General features: G+C 49.1%; 1 protein-coding gene across 1 annotated transcript in view; it reads right to left on the bottom strand.

The window, feature by feature from the left end:
• Positions 1-17,992, bottom strand: part of LOC137645667 (phospholipid phosphatase-related protein type 1-like) — an 86,231-nt gene that overhangs the window by 57,688 nt on the left and 10,551 nt on the right. Inside the window, exons 2-3 of the mRNA XM_068378504.1 lie at positions 17,678-17,755; positions 17,350-17,489 (exon numbers count right to left, since the gene is read on the bottom strand). The gene's annotated coding sequence lies outside the window, so the exon portion shown is untranslated. The remainder of the gene's footprint in view (positions 1-17,349; positions 17,490-17,677; positions 17,756-17,992) is intronic.

Here is a 17,992-nt window from a genome sequence, read left to right as displayed (position 1 = left end):
CTTCGCGTGGAACCTCTCGGTCACCGCATCACGACGTTTCAAGATCGAGTTTGCCCACAAGTTCGAAACTTGGTGGGCCAGAAACTCGATGGTACGTGTGCCCAAGAGGAGGAAGGTCTCCAGGGCCTTCCTGTTGCTTTCCTTGGAAAGATCCTCGGAACGCAACAGGATGCCCAGAGACCCTAGCCAGACATCCAGCCACGAAGTGGCCTGCATGGCACACTTTGCGACTTTCTCCTGACTCAGGATCTCCGTTGCCGAGAATGTCACCTGCCGGTTGGAGAGTCTCTCAAGAGAGACTCCCCTGGTGAGCTCTTCCACGGAGTGGTGAAGAGGAAGAGCTAAACAAGGCTCCTCCATGATCTCGAAGTACCTCCTCTGTTGGACACGAGGAGGTGGGAGGAGCTTGTTACCAGCAGAGGAACGGCTGGAGGAGGCAAGTTCCGCGAGCTGGCCCTCGACCTTATCTCTGGCACTCTTCACCCCTTGGGACCAAGGCAAAGCCGCGCTGGCCTTAGAGGGTTTTTGAGTGCCGTAGACTTGGTCCAGGACCGTATCCTTGCCTTCACGAGGGGCGGTCTCGGGGTCCTTGAACTTGTTGAGATGCCTCATCAAAGTCAGGACCTGCCAGAAGGCGTGCTCCGAATCATGCTGCTCTCCTCCTGGTGAGTTGGCAGCATAGTCTCCTGTCCCCAGCTGCTCTACTTGGGGGGACACATGGACGTTCTCCTGGGGTCTCGCTGGCTCTAGTCGAATCCTTGAAGAAGACTTCGGGATGGTCTTCGAGTCCTTAGGTTCCCTTCTAGGAGGGATGCAGGACTCCAGCAAAGAAGCCTGAGGACTCTTCTCCGCCCCAGTACGCGACGATTCTCCTACTCGAGGTGGGGTCTCTCCCATTGGTGCAGTGGGGGAAGGCCTCACCTCGGTAGATTCTCCCAAGGACGGAAAAGCTTCGTCCAGGAGAGAATGTCTGGGGGGGGGAAGGAGCCTTCCTTACGGGCTACTTGGGAGCCAGTTTGACCCTAGGAGAAGTCACCACGAACTTCACTCCTCTCTTCCTCTTCAGTGTGGACACTGGTTTGAGGCCCAAATCAGAGAAGGCGGGCTTAACAGCCTGGACGACAGCCCTGATAAGGGACCTAAACCAAGGCTGACGACTGACGGAAGCAGTGTCAGAGACTTCCACTGAAGGGAAGGGGATCGGGCAATCCTTAGGAGTAGACACCACAGGGCCTGCCTGAAAAGAAGAAGAATGTTGCCTAGACCTCTCTGAAGACTTCCCCTCCTCCTGCGAGCGCGCTGTCCTGCGCTTGCGTGGGGGGGGGATCGTGAAGACGATGACTTGATTGTGGGCGCTCCTGGAGACTCGCTCGGCTGTTCGCGCTGCGAAACCCGACGAGAATCACGTGCGGGGTCGCGCGATGGACAAATTGCGGGATCGCGAACGTTTGCGCACCAGAGCGCGGAGATGAAGGCGCGGGAGCGCTTGGGCGCGCGCGGTCGCAGGGGCTAGCGTTGGCGCGCAGGCGAGCGATGGCACATAGGGCGATCGTGCTCAGGCGAGATAGCGTGTGGGCGCGTAGGAGACCTTTGACGCACAGGATCGTGCGCGCGCGGGCGTGCTGAGGGATGCTTGCGTGCAGGCGACAGATCACACGGGCGCGCAGGAGATCGCTGGCGTGTGGACAGGAGCAGGCGGCTGGGGCGCAGGGCCAACAGGAGTAGAGGAGCGTACCAGGGGCTGCTTATGGGCACGTGCAGGAGACTTTCCGTGAGCGACCGGGCGTGTAGCGTCTCGTCCAGCTCTGGAAGGGCGCGACGGCAAGTGCGCACGATGGCGCGCAGGCGAGGGCCGACGCGTAGGCGAGCTTCGAGGGCGCGCAGGTGATCGCGGGCGAGAAGGAGAAGGAGGCATCTTCTTGCCTGTGCCCAGATCCGGGGATCGTGGGCACACGGGCGAACGAGGGCGCGCTGACGTGCAGGAGAAGATCGCTGGAGAGCTGGAGATCGTGGGCACGCCTGGCGCGTAGCAGGAACAGGGCGCGCAGATGTGCGCTGGCGAGTAGGTGAACACTGGTGCACAGGAGAACGCCGGCGAGTAAGTGAACACTGGTGAACAGGAGAACGCCGGCGCGTAGGCGAGCAGGAGAGCGCTGGCAAACAGGAGCACGGTGACAAGCAGGGGAGCGCTGACGAGATGACCCTGCCTCTGCTGCAGGAGATCGCTGGCACGCAGGAAGGTCCTCAGCAACAGCAGGAGAGCAGCGCGAGCGCGCAGGAGAACATGGGCGCGCAGGTGAAACCTGGCGCTGAAGAGACTTGCTCACATTGTGAGACAAGTCCTTCTGCCCTGAAGGGACCGGAGGCCATTGAAAAACGGGGTGCGTAGGCGCCCACAGCGCGTCAGCTTCCAGGAACGGAGAAGGCAGGTCCACGGGTCTGGCAGGCGTTGGAGATCGCGAACGATCTGCAGAGAGGTCCAGGGATGCAGCTTTAACGGTCAGCTCACGTCGAGGAGGAACCTCTACGGGGGACGTCGAGGGTGAAGAACCAAAGAGGCGCCTCCTAACCCCCTTGTAGGGAGAAGGAAGGCCACTACGGCGGAGAGGAGGGCGAGCCTTGTGGCGAAGACGACCTCTAGGAGCAGGCACACCATCGTCGGTCCTCCGAAGAGGAGTCTCTGTCAGTGAACTCCCCCGAGGGGGAGAATCACCCGCAGAAGAGACCGTTGGACTCAGCTCCTCCCTCGAAGGATGTTCGGAGGGGGGGAACTGAGCCTTCAGCTATATCGGCAACCAAGGCAGGGGTTTGACCCGACCCGTCGGAAGCCTCTGCCACAACAACGTCGACGATAGACACAGGATCTACCTCCGCTATCACCGGCGACTGTTTGAAAGCTGCTCCCAACTGGATCAAGTCAAACAGGGCTTCCCTGGAGGGCGAACCCTTAAGCCACAAGGAAGCCCAAAGCTGCAATAAATCATCATTAGTTACAGAGTTATCAATATCCTCCCCCAGAGGAGGAGGAGGAGGAGCTGCCTCGCTATGGGAGGCAACTCCCTCTCCCGAACCCTGAGGTTGGTCAACAAAAGAATGGCCTACGCTACCACTCGCCGGCCTCTCGCGATAGACCGATCGAGTGGGAGCGTATGAGGAGGTTCGGGCAGCGGAAGAAGAGTCCTTGGAACTTTCCTTCTTCAAAGCAACCCTTGAAGGAGAAAGATCCCGCTTAGACTTCTTCTTCCGTCGCCGGGAAAACCTCTCCCACTGGGAGGTAGACCACTCCCTGCACTCACTACAAACATTTTAACACACCGTTGACCTCTGCAGTACGGACACAAGGTGTGAGGGTCCGTCTCGACCGCCGACATGAACGTCCCACAAGGGCGGTCGGGTAAGCCAGGGCATTTCCGCATGATAGAGGTAGAGGCCAACTTCTGAACACACTCTGAAAGAAAAAGCAAAAAAGATTAAGGCTGTCAAAATGCGAGGGTGAGGTAGACACCTCTGACTGCCACCCGAGCCAAAAATGAAGTGAATCAGTTCACCGGTGTGTTAGGGGGGAGGGGTAGCTGGCTACCCCTCGCTAACTAGCGAGGGGGTAGTAAACCCTCGTTAAAAATTTAATGCCTCGTCATTTCAGCTACGCCGAAAGTAATACCCCATGTAAATAGCGCGGTTTGTATTTCGGTTACGGAACAATTAATACTAGGAACACAAGGGAACGCGGTTTACCTGCAGTGGTTTGAGGTCAGCTGTGCAGAGAACCCAGGATGCTGCTTTCCCCAAGAGAGGGGAGGATGAAGAAAAGAATAAGGGCCAGGCATACCTTTTCATTCATGCAGACTAAAACCGGGTAACAATGCCCTCAACTCTCTGCTACTTGTCCATTAACGAGCCTGAGGTTTAAACCAGCTGTTGTGCAGCCACCACAGGGCCGATAGAGAACGTATCGAGCCTCCTGTGGGTCACGTCTTGCAGGTAGTGGGCTGTGAAGGTCGTTTGACGCTTCCACACCCCTGCTTGCAAAAACTGCGTCACTGAGAAGTTTTTCTTGAAGGCCAGGGAGGTAGCTACTCCCCTGACATCATGAGCTCTAGGGCGACGTGATGGAGGAGGGTCAGGATTCAGGGACAGATGGATGGCCTTTCGAATCCATGCTGAGATGGTGATCTTGGTAACCCTCCTCTTCGATCTCCCAGTGCTGACAAACAAAGCCCGCACTTGGGGACGAACTGCAGCTGTTCTCTTCAGGTACAGCCTCAGACTCGTTACTGGGCACAGTAAGAAATGGTCTGGGTCATCTTTTATGGAACGAAGACTCGAAATCCTGAAGGAGTCGAAGCGAGGGTCCGGCACTCCCGGATTCTGAGTCTTAACAATAAACTCAAGGACGAAGCTGAACGTTACCTCCCCACATCCCCTTGAATAGGCGATATCATACGAGAGACCATGAAGTTTGCTAACTCGCTTGGCTGACGCCAAAGCTAGTAGGAACACCGTCTTCCAAGTCAGGTGGCAATCTGAAGCCTGGCGTAATGGTTCGTAGGGAGGTCTCTTAAGAGGCCCGAGGACTCGAACCACGTTCCAAGAAGGAGGTCTCACTTCCGACTGAGGGCAGGTAAGTTCATAACTACGTATGAGTAGGGAAAGTTCTAGCGAAGAGGAAATGTCCACTCCTTTGAGCCTGAAGGCTAGACTTAAGGCTGAGCGATAGCCTTTCACTGCTGAGACTGAAAGGCGCATTTCTTCTCGCAAATACACGAAGAACTCCGCTATTGCTGGAATACAGTGAACCCTCGTTTATCGCGGTAGATAGGTTCCAGACGCGGCCGCGATAGGTGAAATTCCGCGAAGTAGTGACATCATATTTACCTACTTATCTAACATGTATATTCGGACTTTTAAAACCTTCCCTTGTACGTAGTACTGTTAACAAACTACCCTTTAATGTACAGAACACTTAATGCATGTACTACAGCACCCTAAACTAAAACAGGCACAAATATTAAAGGCGATTTTATATCATGCGTTTCCTAAACACCTAAAAAGCACGATAAAAAATGGCAACCAATGTTTTGTTTACGTTCATCTCTGATCATAATGAAGAAACAAACTCATTTAGTGTACACATATATGTATAGATTAGTTTTTGCATCGATTATATTGATTATACAGTATGTTGATTTTTTTATTACCAATGTTTTAGTTTACGTATTTTTCTTAGGACTTCCAAATGAAATGTTTTTCTTTATGACGTAGCCTGAAACGACGGCGTCATAAAGTACTGTACGCTCAGTAAACAACCACGCTCAGAATAAACAAGGCATTTAACGCGCATGATGATAGTGATAAATAATGATACAGTGCAGTATTTACAGTAAAAGCATTTACAAAATATGTTACCTTACAAATATAATTTACCATATCTATATAAAATCATACAGTACTGTACAGTACATACAGTATTGTACGTAGCAAAGCAGGAAAACAATTTACGAGAGAGAGAGAGAGAGAGAGAGAGAGAGAGAGAGAGAGAGAGAGAGAGAGAGAGAGAGAGAGAGAGAGAGAGAGATTGTTTTACGTACGTACAGTAAATGTAAATTTTAAACATAAAAAATCAATTTACGAGAGAGAGAGAGAGAGAGAGAGAGAGAGAGAGAGAGAGAGAGAGAGAGAGAGAGAGAGAGAGAGAGAGAGAGAGAGAGAGATTGTTTTACGTACGTAAATGTAAATTTTAAACAAAAAAAATATGATAGGTTACAACATGTAGACTTTTAAAACCTTCCCTTTAACTTAATGCATACAGTACATACAGTACTAAACTATAAAACAGGCACAAATACAGTTTTAGAATGTGAGAATATTAAAGTAAAAAATAAAGATTGTCACTGTACTCACCACGAAAGAAGTTGAAGAAAAACTTGAATGATGATGGCGTGAATTTGCTGCACAGTAGAAATGATGATGATGAAGCTGATGATGTGTTCTACTGTGCAGCCAGGTAGTATTTTACGTCTCTTCAGACGGAGGTGTCTTTTCCTGGGACACCTCTTCAACTTCTTCCTGGGAAACTTCTTCAATTTCTTCCGAAGGCGTACTAGCAGGAGGAACTGGCTCTTTTTTGCGAGGCTGGAAGAACATTGTGATCGGAAGTTGTTGCCGCTGCTTCTTTTTTCGATCTAAGAGCATTTTGTAGGGAGTCATTATGTCATCAACCTTGTTGCAGAATTGCATCGAGCGAACCATATCCTCGTCCCACTCTTGCAACATTTCTTTCAACTCCTTCGCATGGTTGCAGGCCTTGGCAAGCCGTTCTAATGTTAAGCCCGTTTCTTCGACATTTTCTTGGGTCTCTTCCTGGGTTTCACTCTCTTCTTCGCTTGCCGATTTCGTCAGGTCTTCGAGGTCTGCGTCAGTTAGGGGCTGGGAATGGCAGTCCAACAACTCGTCGACGTCTTCAGTCGTCATGTCGCCAAACCCGTCACCTCCAATTATGGCAGCCAACTGCACAGATTTGCGTACTGCAGAGTGTTGCATTTCAGCAGGTGTAAATCCCTCGTCGTCGTAAACAACCTGGGGCCACAACTTCTTCCAGCTCGCATTCACAGTTGCAGGTTTCATCTCTTGAAGTGCCTTCTGAATATTCTGCAGGCACGTGGCTATGGTGTACTGCCGCCAGTACGCCTTCAAGTTAAAATCTTCATCCTCATCATCTTGGGCAGCATCCACACACGCAACGAGGTCCGCCAAGGTGTTCTTCGTGTAGAGGGCCTTGAACGCCCCGATAACCCCCTGGTCCATCGGTTGAATTAATGACGTGGTGTTGGGTGGCAGGAACTCAACCTGAATGCCCTCATGCGACAGGTCAGTTGCGTGTCCACCAGCGTTATCCATAAGGAGAAGGATCTTGAATGGCAAGCCCTTCTCTAAGAGATATTTGCTGACTTGCGGGATAAAACACTGATGGAACCAGTTGGAGGTCAGCATCTTCGTAATCCATGCTTTTTGATTATGCATCCAGTACACGGGAAGGAGATTCTTATTTTTATTTTTCAAAGCGCGAGGATTTTTCGACTTATAAATAAGCACCGGCTTTAGCAAAAATCCAGCAGCATTGCCACACATCACGAGGGTAACGCGATCCTTGAATGCTTTAAAGCCAGAGGCTTTGGCTTCCTCTTTGAACAGGAAAGTTCGCGACGGCATTCTCTTCCAAAACAAGCCGGTCTCATCCATATTAAAGACTTGTTCCGGCTTGTATCCACCTTCGGCGATAATATTCTTGAACATCTGGTTCACGTAAGTTTCAGCAGCGGCAGTGTCAGCCGAAGCAGCCTCCCCATGCAGGGAAACGCTTTTCAGGGCGAAGCGTTTCTGAAACTTCGCGAACCATCCTTTGCTGGCGGAAAAACGTTTCTGAGGCTGGGAATCAGTGGATGTCCCTGGTTGAGGATCATCTGCATCATCATCTTCTTCAGCATGGTTGCCGTCGTCGTCTTGAGGTTCCTTTGCAGCAAAATTCTGATACAAGCTCAAAGCCTTTGTTTGGATGGTGTTCGTATCCAAGGCTATGTTCTTCTTCCGGCAGTCGGCAATCCACACAGCTAAAGCACCTTCCATGCGTACGATCGTTTTATTACGCGTTGTAACAACTCGCTTCGCTGATCTGCTAAAGGTGATTGCAGCCGTCTTTCTAATGTTCGCCTCGTCCTTCTTGATATAGCGAACAGTAGATTCGTTGATCCCAAAATGGCGGGCTGCGGACGCGTAACTTCTATCATCTTTCAACATATCGAGAAGCGTAACCTTCTCAGCTATCGTCATCATCCTTCGGTGGCGTTTATGCTCACTACCAGCCTTAGTAGAAGCAGAACGCTTGGGAGCCATTGTACAGTAGGATTTGACAAAAAGTTCAACTTAAAAAGGTCGCACACAGCATAGATTCACAAACTTAAGAACGTCTACTCAGCGATACGCGGGAACAGAGAGTGGACGACCCGGGCCCGCGAGAACCTAGATGCTGGAAGCTGGAGATGATGGCAAAACACCAATCACAGGCTAGATAACAAAACTTGAGTTCTGATTCGTCATCTATCAGCGCTTGAACCAATCACAACCCGTCTTACAGTATATGATGCGTAGGTTACCAACTCATACAAGATACCCCGCGCATACCGTACGTACGTATTAATAATAATAATAATAAATAATGATAATACAGTACAGTACTGTAATAATAATAATAATAATGATAATAATAACAATCATAATTTTATTAACAACAACAACAATAATAATAACAATATTTAATAGCTTTACGTATGCTACAGTATTTTATTCTTTTGTAGGATGTGTGTGTCTCTCTCTCTCTCTCTCTCTCTCTCTCTCTCTCTCTCTCTCTCTCTCTCTCTCTCTCTCTCTCTCTCTCTCGTACGCTTATTCGAAATGTGATTTTTGCAACAAAGAATATTATTGGATGCAGTACTGTACTACGTACGTATACATACAAAAGATTCATGGAAAAGAAGCACATCCATTACATTTGTAGTACTGTACGTACAGTAGTAGCCATCAGCAGCCTTACACCATTCTAATATTGTATGACTGCATCTGATTTGTGTTTCATGTTCGATTTAATTTTACTACGTACTGTATACAGTACTGAATTATCGTATGATAATACAGTAATACAGTAATAATAATAATAATGATAATAATAATAACAATAATAATTTTATTAACAACAACAACAATAATAATAATAATAACAATAATAATAATACAGCTTTACGTACGCTATTTTACGCTTTTGTTGTAGGATGTGTGTGTCTCTCTTTCTCTCTCTCTCTCTCGTACGCTTATTCGAAATGTGATTTTTGCAACAAAGAATATTATTGTATGCAGTACTACGTACGTATACATACAAAAGATTCATGGAAAAGAGGCACATCCATTACATTTGTAGTACAGTAGTAGCCATCAGCAGCCTTACACCATTCCAATATGGTATGACTGCATCTGATTTGCGTTTCATGTTCGATTTAATTTTACTACGTACTGTATACAGTACTGTATTATCGTATGATCACATTCTCTTTTCGTGTTTTATTTCTTTCTGTGCTGAATTATATATCATATGTAATGCAATGAACAATCAGTAAGAGCAGATATTACTAATTACAGTATTAATGGAATTACAGGTAACAAAATATCGTATTTGGTTGTCTTCAGATTTCGCGGTATTTTCAAATTTTCCGGAAAATCCGCGATATGTATATATATATATTGGTTATGGAAAAAACCCGCGAAGTGGTGAATCCGCGATGGTCGAACCTTGAAGTAGCGAGGGTTCACTGTAGTGGCATCGAATGGAGAGATACCCCTTCCACGACACCAGCCACAGAAAATTCTCCACTTCACCTGGTAGACTCCTACGGATGACTTTCGCAGGTGTTCAGACATCCTTTCCGCAACTTGTTGCGAAAATCCTCTCTCTGCGAGGAGATGCTGGATAGTCTCCAGGCGTGAAGCCGAAGCGAAGCTACGGCTTTGTGAAAGATGTTGGCGTGTGGTTGTTTGAGTAGCTCGTGTCGTGGAGGGAGTTCTCTTGGAGGCTCCGTAAGGAGTTGTAGAAGGTCCGGGAACCATTCCGCGTGATGCCACAGCGGAGCTATGAGAGTCATCGAGAGATTGACCAATAGTCTGGTCTTGTTGAGTACCCTCCTCATCAGACAGAACGGGGAAAAGGCGTATACGTTGATGTTGTCCCACTGTTGTTGGAAAGCATCTTGCCAGAGAGCCTTGGGGTCCGGGACTGGGGAACAGTACAGCGGCAGTTTGAAGTTCAACGCTGTCGCGAACAGATTCACAATCGGGGAACCCCACAAAGTCAGGACTTTGTTGGCTACTTGACGATCCAAAGACCACTCGGTACTCACTATCTGAGAAGCTCTGCTCAGACTGTCGGCAAGCACATTCCTTTTGCCCGGAATGAAGCGAGCCAAAAGTGGAATCGAGTGGACTTCAGTCCATCTCAGTATCTGTACTGCAAGATGGGATAGTTGTTCTGGAAAGGTACCTTCCTGCTTGTTGATGTAAGCCACTACTGTGGTGTTGTTGCTCATCACCACCACAGAGTGATCCGCCAGGTGCTGTTGGAACTGTTGAAGGGCCAGAAAAATGGCCTTCATTTCTAGCAGATTTATATGGAGGCACTTTTCTGATTCTGTCCGAAAACAGCATCAAATCCGGGGGGGGGGGGACGAGAAGATCCACTCCCTTTCGTAGGTTCTCGTCTGCCACCAACCACTGAAGGTCCGTCTGTCCAGCGAGACCCATAGGGATCAAGACGTCCGGGGAATCGTGTCCTTGACTCCACCGTGACTTGAGTCGCCATTGCAGAGATCTCATTCTGAGGCGACCGTTGGGAACTAGACGGACCAAGGATGGCCGAGGAGACGTAACCACGATTGGGCTGGGAGTTCGTCTCGTCTGAGGAAAGGACTTGCGACCTTCCTCAGCCTTGCTATCCTGTCGTCTGATGGGAAGGCTCTGTGGAGATTGGTATCCAATATCATGCCTAGATATACCAGTCTTTGGGAAGGAAGCAGAGAAGACTTCTCGAGATTTACCATGATCCCTAGATCTTGGCAAATTCCCAGAAGTTTGTCTCGGTGTCGAAGAAGGGTGGACTCCGAGTCTGCTAATATCAGCCAGTCGTCCAGATAACGGAGGAGACGGATGCCGATCTTGTGTGCCCACGAAGATATCAGGGTGAACACTTTGGTGAAAACCTGAGGTGCTGTAGAGAGACCGAAGCACAACACCTTGAACTGGTAGATCTTGTTGTCTAGACTGAATCTTAGTACTTCCTTGAAGACGGATGGATTGGGATCTGGAAGTACGCGTCCTTCAGATCCAGTGTGCACATGAAGTCATGCGGTCTCACTGCGAGTCTGACCGTGTCTGCCGTCTCCATGCTGAACGGGGTCTGCTTGACAAACCTGTTTAGAGCTGAGAGGTCGATGACTGGTCTCCAGCCTCCAGACGCCTTCTTTACAAGAAAGAGTCGACTGTAGAAGCCTGGGGACCCATCGACAACCTCTTGGAGAGCGTTCTTCTTCAACATGGTCTTGACTTCTGCCCAAAGGGCTTGCCCTCTTGCCGATCCCATGGCAAGAGCGCTAAACGACACTGGATTCGCTGTCAGGGGAGGAAGAGTTGTTATGAACGGGACGCGATATCCTTGGCTGATCACGGAGAACGTCCAGGAATCAGCCCAGAGTTGCTGCCACCTGTTCGCGCAACTTTGGAGGCATCCCCCCACTGGTGGACATGCGGGGGACTGCCAATCCTAGCGTTTGCAGCCTCGGCCACTCCCCCTAGGATTCTTGCCTCTCCTGTCCTTGAAGGGAAAGGGCTGTTTGGACACCGCTGTCTTTGCTGCTATTGCCGGTTTTGTCGTCTTTGCAGGGCGAGGTTGTTGAGGTGCTGGAGGCTTATAGGGCTTTGATGTTGAAGCCCTCTGGAGGAGGGAGTCCTGGTTGGACTTCCTCCACCTCTCAGCTGCCTGCTCTACATATTTTGGCTCAAACAGACTACTCCCCAAAAGGGAGGAATGTCTGAGCTTACTGACCTCGGTGTTGGGGACCTTCGATTTGAATCTTTCAGACACCGTATCACGGCGTTTCAGGATAGTGTTAGCCCACAAGTTCGAGACTTGGTGGGCCAGAAACTCGATGGTACGAGTGCCTGAAAGAAGGAAGGTCTCCAAGGTCTTCCTGGTACTCTCCTTAGACAAGTCTTCGGATCGTATCAGGATGCCAAGAGGTCCCAGCCAGATATCCAGCCACGAAGTGGCCTGCATGGCACACTTCGCTACCTTCTCCTGGCAGAGAATCTCCGAGGCCAAGAACGACACTGGCCGGTTGGAGTGTCTCTCGAGAGGGACTCCCCTGGAGAGCTCTTCCACCGAGTGGTGGAGGGGAAGAGCTAAACAGGACTCCTCGATGATTTCAAAGTACTGTACCTCCTTTGATGGACACGAGGAGGTGGGAGGAGTTTGTTTCCGGCACTGGAACGGCTGGAGGAGGCTAGCTCGGAGAGCTGGCTCTCGACCTTATCTCTGGCACTCTTGACCCCCTGGGACCAGGGCAAAGCCGCGCTGGTTTTAGGGGGCTTTTGAGTACCAAAGTCTCGGTCCAGAACTGTGTCCTTGCCCTCTCGAGGAGGAATCTCCGGATCCGAAAATCCGTCAAGGTTCCTCATCAGAGCCAAAACTTGCCAAAAGGCATGCTCTGACTCCTGTGGCTCTCCTCCTGATGGACTAGCAGCAAGGTCTCCAGTCCCCAAAGGCTCTTCTTGGGGGGACTCGTAGACGTTCTCCGCGGACTTAGCTGGTTCTGGTCTGATCCTCGAAGAAGATTTCGGGACCATCTTGGAGTCCTTCGACTCCCTCCTGGGAGGGATGCAGGATTCCAACAAAGAAGGTGGGGGCTCTTCTCCGCCTCCACCCGAGGAGACTTCTCGGCGCGAGGTGGGGTTTCTCCCATTGGTGCGATGGGAGAACGCCTCACCTCACGAGAATCCCCTGAGGACGGAAAACCCTTGTCCACGGGGGATGGAGAGAAAGTCTGGGGAGGGGAGGGAGCCTTCCTCGACGGCTTCCGAGGAAACAGTTTCACCCTTGGAGAAGCAACCACGTCGTCCACTCCTCTCTTCCTCTTCAGGGGGGCCGAGATAGCCGCTGATTTGAGGCCTAGTTCAGAGAAAGCGGGCTTGAAAGCCTGCGCAACCGCTCTGATCAAGGGCCCAAACCAGGGCAGCCGACTGACAGCAGCGCTGTCAGAGACACCCTCTGGAGGGAAGGGGATCGTAAGATCCCAAGGAGTGGAAACTACAACTGGGTCTGTCTGAAAAGAAGAAGCTGTAGAAAAGATCCTGGACCTGTCCGGAGATTTTCCTTCCTCCATTGGGTGCGCTGTCCTGCGTTTACCGGGGGGGGGGGATGAAGATGACCTGACGTGTACTGCCGGATCCTGTGTGGGCACGCGCTGGGCATCATACTGGGTATCGCGGTCGTGCAATAGGCCATTGCCCAGCTCGGGGGGCGATTGCTCGCGCGCGCGTGGGCGATGGCGAGCGGGCGTGCGATGGCGAGTGGGTGTGCGATGGCGAGCGGGCGTGCGATGGAGTGCAGGCGCGCAGGCGAGTGATGGAGTGCAGGCGCGCAGGCGCGCAGGCGAGCGATGGCGCACAGGCGAGCGATGGCGCACAGGCGAGCGATGGCGCACAGGCGAGCGATGGCGCGTAGGCGAGGAGGCGCGTAGGTGTCAGGGCGCGTAGGTGTCAGGGCGCATGAGCGCGTAAGTGACGGGGCGCGTGGGCGTGTTGGTGCGCGTTCCGGAGACCTCGGATGGAGTGCAGCCACAGGATGATGAAGGGCCCGTATGGGCGAAGCCGTAGGGCGCGTGCGTGCAGGGGGAATATCCCTAGCGCGCAGGCGTGCAGAAGGGTGCTCGTTAGGAACCGAAGTTCTGGCAGTGGGCGCGCGGGCGGGCGATGGCGCGTATGCAAGGGATGGCGAGCAGGCGAGGTCTGATGGCAAGTCGGCGATCGTGGAGGAGAGCGCTGGCGAGCAGGAGAGGATGAAGATTTCTCCTTGGAGCCCTGATCCAAAGATCGAGGGCGAGCAGGAGAGCGCTGACAAGCAGAAGAGCGCTGGCGAGCAGGAGAGCGCTAGCGCGCATGAAATCACTGACGAGCAGGAGACCGAGGGCGTCCATGACGTGTATCAGGCCGAGGGCGCGCAGAGGTCCGTTGGCGAGCAGGAGATCGTGGGAGCGTAGTCTCTGGAACTGCAGGGCGAACAGGAGATCGTGGGCGTGCATGAGAGCGCTGGAAAGATGAGGCAGCAACCGGTGAGCGCTTGCGCGCAGTAGTGCGCAGGCGCGCAGGGGAAACCTGGCACTTAAGGGACTTACACACAATGTGTGAAAGCCCCTTTTGCCCCGAAGGGACCGGTGCCCGTTTGAAAACTGGATGTGTGGGCGCCCACAGCGCGTCAGCAGCCAGGAAAGGTGAAGGCAGGTCAGCGGAGAGGTCCAGGTCCAAGTAAGTAGCAGGAACGGTAGCTGAAGGACGAGGTTCCTCTGCGGGGGACTGCGAGGATGAAGATCCGAAGAGGCGTCTCCTAACACCCTTGTGAGGAGAAGGAAGAGCCCGGCGACGAAGAGGAAGGCGAGCCTTACGTCAGATGCGTCCTCTGGGAGCAGCAGGCAAACCATCGGCAGTCCTCCGAAGAGGAGTCTCTGTCAGTGAACTCCCCCGGGGGGGAAAATCACCCGCAGGAGAGACCGTTGGACTTGGATCCTCCCTCGAAGGATGTTGGGAGGGGGGAGCTAAGCCTTCAGCTACAACAGGAGCAGGGGTTTGAACACACTCATTGGAAGCGTCTGCCACAACAGCCTCGACAATAGACAGAGGGTCAACCTCTGCTACCGCCGGTGACTGTTTGACAGCTACTCCCAACCTGATCATGTCAAACAGGGCTTCCTTGGAGGGCGAACCCTGAAGCCCCAAGGAAGCCCAAAGCTGCAAAAGATCATTATTAACAGGAGAAATAATTAAATCCTCCCCCGGGGGAGGAGGAGGAGCTGCCTCGCTATGGGAGGCAACTCCCTCTCCCAAACCCCGAGATCGGTCAACAACAGTATGGCCTACGCTACCACTCGACGGCCGACCGAGTGGGAACTTCGGAGGAGGTTTGGGCTATGGAAGAAGAGTCCTTAGGATTTTCCTTCTTCAAAGAAACCTTTGAAGGAGAAATACAGTATCCCATCTGGACTACTTCTTCCGGCGCTGAGAAAACCTCTCCCACTGGGAGGTAGGCCACTCCCTATATTCCATACAAACATTATCACTTTCACACTGCTGACCCCTACAATAAAGGCATAAGGTGTGAGGATCCGTCTCGATGGAAGACATGAAGGTCCCACAAGGGCGGTCAGGTAACCCAGGGCACTTCGGCTGTGAAAAAATTAATAGTAGTTGGGAAAAATACAAAGCATTTCCAAATATAACATTTTATTCATTGTAAAGATTTCAATTTTTCTTAAATAGGTTTAAATGTTTTGCAAGCATAATGTATATGTTTAAGGGGTATGTATATATTTTTGTTTGGTCCTACCAAGGGGTATGTATATATTTTTGTTTGGTCTTACCAACTGTCTTAACAACATTTGTTTTTGCAGCACGCCCTACTCTCTGTAGGGTTTGAATGTGTAACCAGAGTTTGAGTCAATAGAAGTACTGTACTGTACAAGAATAGGTTCCTTCATCAAGAAAAGACAAAAGAACAGATACGGCAGACATTTATGTTGACAGAAGTTCCCAACTGTAAGGGAAGTTTACTCGAGACCACTGTATGTACAGTATATAGGAACAGAGTATCTGTCTAGTACTGCTCATAACAATTATGAATGTGGTTGATGGCCTGTTACCAGTGTGTAGTGGTGTGTGTGTCTGCTCTGTATTCATTTTACACTGCCAGTGAACTGTAAGTACCATCATGTGTTTGACTGAATAACACCACAACCAATGTATTATAAGGCCATTGGCGATTGCTCGTGTTGTTGACAAAATTTTTGAGACATTGTTATTGTGGGCCTGCAGAGACCTGCACGGCATCGTATGCGGCCTTACCGTTTAGAGTATGATAATTTTAAGTGACTTTGCAGTTTAGTGGTGAACTGGATATTGAAAGGACAGTAGTGATTCAGGGGAAAGTATTGTAGTTCAGTAGACTCACAGATTTATATATTTCTTATGGGTGGTTGGTTTGAGATGGCTTAGTAAACGTGAGTGACCAGTATGTGAATAATTTTTTTATTCTTTTTCAAAATTTGTTAATCTTGTTATCCTGTTGCTGAAGCTTGATGTAAAGGGATGTTAATTTTGCCCTAAATCTGATTACTGGAATTGACAGATGAATATTTACAAATAAATTCTTTCTTTCTTTTATGAATACAGCATCTCATTCCAGTTCCTTAAACCAATGAGTTCCCCTACTCAGCCACTGTTTTTTTAATCTTGCAAGTTACTTATAATAATCCCTTTCACCTAATGTTCTTATACCTTTACTAACATGTTAATCCAGCTAGACCAATGAAAGGTATGATAAACAACAAGATTCAAGCTGGGTCCCCTTGCCCAGTATAAATCAAGGGGTGGTGCCCAGAGCTCCGTTGTCTTGACCTGTTACTTAGGTTTTTTGGGGTATTCCACCGTTGTATATTTGTTGTGTAGTGAACGTCAGGTTGTGGTCAGCATTCGGACACTAGGCAGTTCGGGTGCTACCTCTGGCCACAGTCCGCAAACCACTACACCGCATTGTAGAGGCCAACTTCACAACACTGAGAAAAAGAAAGAAAAAGCAATGATTAATGGCTGTCAAAGAGGCGAGGGTGAAAGCGGACTCGTCCGATCACCACCCGAGCCAAAGTAAAAGTGGAACTACAACACAGGTGTGTGAGGGGGGAGGGTAGCTAACTACCCTCCCTACCCCCCGCTAACTAGCGGTGGGGTAATAATCCCTCGTTAAAATTCTATGGCTCGTCCTCTCAGCTACGCGAAAGTAATTACCCACTTTAAATAGCGTGGTTTGTATTCCAGTTACGGAACAAATAAAATATGTAAAAATAACCTTCCCTACAGGTCCTGTAACATATTTTACATAAAGTTTAATCTACATATAACACACTCATTAATCTTCACTGTTTTATGCTGGTCAACTCACACCATTTTGTCGTCGCCCCACTGCAGGCTACATTACATATTGTGGAGTACAGTAGTATTTACATACAGTACTGTTCAGTATAGTTAATAAACAATACTGTACATTACTGTATTATGCTACTGTACAATATCTAACAATAAAAATTAAAATATACAGTAGTAAAAATCAAATGAACATATTGTAAACAAACACCACCAGCCATTTTTGTACGAAGTTATACAAAGTGCCCTGTCCCGAAACATGATGCAGTGTTTCTTTTGTACTGTACTGTAGCAAATCACATACAGTGGCCAACAAAGAAAAATAAGTACAGTACAGTACATACATAGCTGTGGAATGAAGCAAATACACTAGGTGAAATTATTTGGTGAAATACAAAAGTACGGTACTGTTCAATCATATACGGTACGTACCGTACTCCTGTAAATATAAAAATACAGCATGTACTGATCATGTATGTACAGTACATACCATACTTTACATATACTGTATGTCATAACATTACAGATTTTGCAAAATTTAAAATATTACAGTACAGCAACAGTACTTACCATAAAATATTACAGCAAAAGGCACAGTTGGTGAGAAGAATGGAGGATAATCTGTGCAGTTACAAATGGATGAAATGAACGATGAAGGGACATAACTACATGGCAAGGCAGGCCACATCTACGCAGAAACGTTGTCCCTGCTGTTAAGAAATTTTTAAAATGGATTAATACAGGATACATAAAGTAATAATAAAAAATAATTTAAAAACGAGTACTTTAAAGTTACAAAAGACACTATAAATCGATATTCAAATTCAAGATTACCTTTATATTTTACTTTAGTACTAAAACTGAACTGTGCAATAGGAAAATTTGGAAAACATCTTACCATTCTGCAAGGGTAGGAGGATCATTCATGTCATCATCACCACTGACAGACAAGGGCACTCACAAACACAAACAAAATCTGTAAGAGAAAGCACAAAATGATTAATGGCAGTCCAAAAAACAGATTTTGAGCGAAGCGAAAAATCTATTTTTGTGTGAGATAGCCATGTCGTCCTGATGGAAGGTTCCTTCAGTAGCTTCCTAAGGGTATATATGACTAAAGTAGATATTCCCAGAGAATTAAACTAAAGGTTTCACAGAATTCTAACTTCTGGCGCAAGTACCCATAAGGTTTCCCTTTAGGATATCGTATAAT

The sequence above is a fragment of the Palaemon carinicauda genome, chromosome 8 (assembly GCF_036898095.1).
Source record: "Palaemon carinicauda isolate YSFRI2023 chromosome 8, ASM3689809v2, whole genome shotgun sequence".
In the NCBI taxonomy this organism is placed as follows: domain Eukaryota; kingdom Metazoa; phylum Arthropoda; class Malacostraca; order Decapoda; family Palaemonidae; genus Palaemon; species Palaemon carinicauda.
The sequence above is the reverse complement of the archived record's forward strand: the minus strand, read 5'-3'. Positions and strand labels throughout refer to the sequence as shown.